A 6,124-nucleotide genomic window follows, 5' to 3' on the forward strand; every position below is an offset into this window, starting at 1 on the left:
TTTCCATTCATTCATTTTTGCACTTTTCTTTCTACCCATCCCTCCCCCCACCACAGTTTGCTCTTCTCTTTGAAAAGTAAAAAAAAAAAATTCATTGCTATACAATCCCTATTCCCAAGTCCACTCCACTATGCAGCCTTTGTTCCGGACTCCTGTCATGACAATAATAATACTTAATTATATATCCTTTTTAAACAGTTCTCTCCCTCATCTGTTTAAATGCAATATACATAATTTATCCCACCTTTCTTAGTCTACCCCCAACCCCAATGTTAATTCCATTTTACAACAGTGGCACTATGCAGTATTTGTCTTTCTGTCTTGTTTTATTTTAAAATGCCATAGAATTGGTCATACTTATTAGTATCTGAACTTTGCCCTTTCTTGTAATACCCTCATGATCTTTGATATGCTACAACTCATTGTCATAGTCACTCTGTAATCTACCTTGTTGAGGATCTTCTCCTTTTTTCTCTTATCCTTCACCCTTTTAAGTATGATGTCTTTTCTTAAAACACCCCCAAAAGTATGTAAGATGAAGTTTCATCATCCTTGCCTCTTAGGATAATCCTGGTTGCACTTTCTTCAGGACTGATTTCTTTGTTCTTTTGGCATTCTATGAGACATTGGGTACATTATTCAGGAGTTTGCCTTTATAATCCTCCAGCATTACAGCTCAAGGTTTCACCTTGTTCTTTAGTTCTGTCATCTTGAGATGCTAAGTATGTTCTTTCCTTTTGGTTTTCTAACTCCAGCTCTGTGCACATTCCATTATAATATTTTACTTTGTTTTTTCAAGTCACTTTTTAAAATCTTTTTTCAGATGTCTCACCTAGGTCTTCCTTCCCCTTATTTTGGCTTCTTTTTGTTCTAATATCCATTTAAGTAATTTCTTTCTACTTTTTCTTTGTATAATGATTTTTTTACTTTTTTTAACTTTTTTTTAATGATGTCCTTCCAAAAATAGTCTGGTTTTCAGACTTTAGTGTTCAATAAATCACATATATTCCTAAGATTGCTTTTAAATTCCTGTGGGATACATTCAAGTTCATATTTTGTCATTGTGGACTTGTTTTAATTTTTTCTGACTTCAGTTTGAATGCCATGCTGTTGCCATCGTGTCGTAGGCAACTCATAGAAACCCTATGAACACAAGTCCTCGACAGTTGTGTGACTTTCATCCTTTCTCCATGTTCATAGGGTTTCCTGAGGCAAGCTATTTATGGAAGTGGATGTCACTCCTGCTTCCAAGCTTGTTTTAACTGCGGAGCTTCACCAAACACTGTCCACCATGGGTAACCATCATCACATTTGACATGTCAGTGTCACAGTGTTCAGCTTCACAGCGACGACAAGTTACCTCTGTACAGAAAGTGGACACACCAGGGCTATACGACTTAGAAAAATGTTTCACCAAAAACAATTAAAGATAGGTCATAGGTCTGCGAATTAGAGTCACCCACCTTTGGCTTGGTAGCAACACTTTCATTCCACTAGGCGAATTGGTCTCTATGTTGTTAAGTGCCGTCAAGTCATAGGTGACATGTAACAACCCTACGAATGAAAGTCCTTGACACTTGTGTGATTTTCATCCTTTCTCCAGGTTCATATGGTTCCCGGAGGCAAGCTATTTACAGAAGTGGATGCCACTCCTGCTTCCAATTGAACTCCATATGAGCAATAAATATTCTGCTCCACAGTCAGCTCCTGCTCTGATTTTTTTACTAATACTGAGTTTCTCTAATTCCTTTTCCTACAAATGTAGTGAACCTGATACTTGTAGATTCCATCAAGTGAAGTCCATGTGGATAATCATTGCCAACAATTTTTAGAATAGTTTTTGCAGTGAATAAAGTATTAATTGTACAAAATTCTCTCATTCAATCTTCAGTCTCAGAAGTGTCACGAAGATTATATTTTGTAAGTACTAGTCTTCTTTTCAGCTTTTGCTTTCTAGTTATTATTTTTAATTAATGCATCTTGATTGCATGATTGATGAATTTCAGGTAGCAAAAGTTGGTAGTAAAGTTCAATTTCTTCTTCTTCATCTTTGTCTTTGATGGATGGTGCATACATTTGAATAATGCCTATGTTAAAAGGATTTCCTTGTATGTGTAGGGATAGTGTCCTATAGCCCATGATATTGTACTTCAAGGTAGATTTGAAATTTTATTTTTGATGATGAATGCCACATTATCCTTTTTATATTTGGAACTTTTTTCTCTGAATAGAACAAGTATATATCACATGGTAAAAAGGAAAAAAAATCCAGAAAAAGTGTGTGTCAGAATTGTATCTGTTCTCTGTACTTCTGCAATCTGTATGCTGAACATATAATTCAAGAACAGAAACCATATGAAAAAGAAATTGGCATCAATATTGGAGGAAGACTCCTCAACAATCTTCACTATGTAGATGATACAGTCTTGTTCATAGAAAGTGAAAAAGATGTGAAGCACTTGCTGCATAAGATCAAAGACAGCCCTCAATATGGGTTACATTTCAACATCAAGAAAACAAAAATCCTCACCACTGGACCATTTAGTAACATCAAGATAGGTGGAAAAAGATTACTGTTGTTGTCAACTTCATTTGATTTGGATCCACAATCAACACCTACGGCAGCAGCAAGAAATGGATCAAAAAACCATGTTGCATTGAAGAAATTTGCTGTTAAGGACCTCTCCAAAATTTTAGAAAGCAAGAGAGTTGCACCTCATCCAAATTGGGGTCCTTTCAATTGCCTCTTATACATCTGAATTTTGGATAGCAAGTAAATGTGGCAGAATAGTCAATGTTTTTAAATAAAAGTGTTGGAGAGAGTATTGTATATACTTATAGTATATATGAACAAAGAAGTCTGTCTGTGAAACCAGAGTGCTTCATAGAGAAAAGAGTGATAAAATTTTATCTCATTATTTTCGGCTTATTTTTAGGAGAAACTGTTCTTAGAGAGATACAACATGCTGGGAAAGACATAGGATCAGTAAAAGTGAGCAAGACTCTCAAAAAGTTGGGTTAAAAACAGTAACTACCATAATAGGCTTGAGTATGATAGAGAGTAAGAAGATCAGGTAGCATAGAGCAAGGTTCAAATCTGTTGTTCACGGGGTGGGCATGAGTCACAGTCAACTTGATGACACCTAATAACAGCTACTTATGATGGCCAGTATTGGTGTAACTGCTGCTGATCACCTCTCTCACTTCATCTACTCCATAACTCTCTACTGGTCAATGGGATCCAGTCTATTTGCTTTCTTTTCCTCAAGGATCATGCCTAAGTTAGGACTACTTTACATCTGCATTCCTCAATGTCTTTAAGGTCTCAGTTTAAATGCTACCTCCTCAGAGAGGTCTCCCATGAGAATCAAATATAAAATAGCCATTCTTTTTTTAAGCCATAGCTTTCTAATTTGTAAAGTTAGACTTGCAGTGACTAAAGCCTGCATACTGGAATAAGAAAGGCCTAGGTTTTAATTTTTACCTCTGTGTTCTGCTAGTTATATAACTTAGAATAACTACTTGTACCTGGCTTATCTAGTAAAATAATTGCTTCAAGGATTAAATAAAATAAATTCAGAAAAAAGGTAGCACAAAGCCTGGCACATATGGGCACTCGCTAACTCCAAGTTCTTGTCTATCATTCTCTTTTTTTACTGCTATGAGCTATAATAAGCAATATTCCTTGAACTCAACAGATCATTGCTAAAAATGTATAAAAATAGTGAAGCATGTGTAAACTTAGAGTACTGAAATTCATTTTTCTTTTGTCCTCATTTCAAGGCATAGTGAGACACAAAGGACAATGCCAGCTTTTGTTCAGTCCCCAGTTTGAATGTATCTAGTTAATTAAAATAAAGACAGAAAGAATTTTTTAAAAAAGAACCTTATAAAGTATATACAGAGAGAGGGCACACTTAGAAGAAAGAGTACAGCTAATTTATGCAAAGAATGAACCAGTTCCCCTTCTCAGAGTGGTTGTGTTGGGTGAAGTGTTCAGATGTGAAATCAGGACTACAGTACCTTAAAGAATCTATCAACCCAAGCAGAAAAGCTAAGCCAAGACCTGGTTACTTCAAGAGCTATGTGATGATACAGAAGCTCAATCACTCAATAGCTACTCTAAGAGCCACTACCTCATTGACCTTGTTTGCTCAGAGAAAGAAGGAAGTTTACATTTAGTGAATATGTGAGCCCCACTCTTAGCATTTTATATTTGCTGAGCATCTATTACATGCTAACCAAACTGACAGACATATCTCATGCAGTATTTTGATCTTCCCAGCAATCTTACGAAATTAAGCACTTTATGAATATTGAGTTACACAGGATTTTAAAAGGGCTGATAATTACAATCCAGAAAGTGGTAGGACTGAGATAGAAAACTAAGTCTACTCACTCTGTACTCTTCTTAGGGTTTTTATTGCAAAGTTACACAAATTGAGTGAAAGATCTCAGCCACAAAGAGACAAATACTGCATAAGCCCATTATTGTAACAGTAGTATTGAAATGAGGGCAAGGGAGAGCAGGAAAAGAAGAGATAGGAATGAAAATATTTTAGAAAACATACTAATGGCAATTAATAGCCTTATGAGGGAATTTGGGATGGGAGAAGTATGCATGGATGGCCAAATAATTAAAAAATACACACACAAAAAATATTGTTTCACAATTCTGAAGCCTATAAATCTGAATTCAGGGCATCATCATTATTATAACTTCTTCCAAGACTCAAAGAAAATATTCCTCACCCAACGCCCAACCCCCTCATTTCTTTACTCTTTTTATGGCTTGAGTATTTCTTGGCTAGTAGTAGCATGACTCTCAATTTCTTTCTGCCTTACATAGTCAGTCATCTTCCTTCTATATCTCTTCTCTGCTACTAAGGGCACTGTTGATATGTACCATCAGGTCAAACCAACTCATACCTGACCATCCAGTGGTTTTTCAGAGTCAGTCAATCACGTGGAAGTAGATTTCTCATCTTTTTCCTACAGAGAACTATTGGATTCAAACCTAATGTCTTTGGGTTGGCAACACAACTTCTCACCACTAAGCCCAGGAGGAGCATAGTTCTGCCAATGCCTTCACTGTAAATGAGACTTTTCTCAATCTTCTAATTTATAAAACTGTACAATAATAAATTTATATTAAATCCCCAAGCCTATGAAACTTTTTAAGGTCAGCAGCGGAAAACCACATTGTCTCTTTTGGTTGATTCAAGCATTAGTTTTTTAATAATTTATATAGCACACAGTAAGATTGATTTGGACCTTTAATGAACAATATATGTTAACTGGGTAAGTACCAGGCCTGCAAGAGAGTGGGTTTATATAAAATCTATTTTAAATATTTTTTTCTTTTTAAATTGTTTACTTTGGAAGCAAATTTAGTAGAAATGTATTAATAATGCATATGTTATTTTTGTTGTGTACTGTAGATTCAGAACCAACCTTAGCTAATCCTCCAGCAGGTTTTCAGAGACAGTTAATCACACGGGAAAAAAATTCCCCATTCTTCTCTCACAGATCAGCTGGTTGCCTTGAAACATATGTCTTCAGCATTGCACCTCAGCATCTTGTCACTAGGCCACCAGATGTACATATATTGGGTATTATACGATTCACCTAGAAGCCCATACAAGAAATTAGTGCTAGAAAAGCAGCAAATGCAGGTTGGGCAGTGTTCAACAATCAAGAGAAAGGCATTAATTGACTTTTAGTAAAAGTGTGTGTCTATTCAAATCCTTTAATGTGTCTTAGTCTTAGTTTCCTCAATTATGACGATAATGACAATACAGCATAATTAGCTATTGTGGCCTAGTGGTAAGGTACTGCATTCTTATTCTAAATGCACATGTCTGAACCCACCAGCTGCTCCAGGAGAGAAGGATGGGCACTCGCCTTCTGTGCAATCATACTGTTTTTGAAAAAACACTGGAAAGTGAGCTATTGGTCTAACTCAAGGTGCACTGCAAGAGTTATGAAAACTGAATCAGAAAATAAATAGAGCTAATAATATTTCCTGCTTATAAGTCGAAAACGACTCGACGGCACATAACAACAACAACAACATATGTTATGTGCCACTGAGTCCAACAACTTCCAACCAAGAAAAGCCCTG

Source organism: Elephantulus edwardii, unplaced genomic scaffold, assembly GCF_000299155.1.
Source record: "Elephantulus edwardii isolate Elephantulus edwardi_28Jun2011 unplaced genomic scaffold, EleEdw1.0 scaffold00025, whole genome shotgun sequence".
Taxonomy (NCBI): domain Eukaryota; kingdom Metazoa; phylum Chordata; class Mammalia; order Macroscelidea; family Macroscelididae; genus Elephantulus; species Elephantulus edwardii.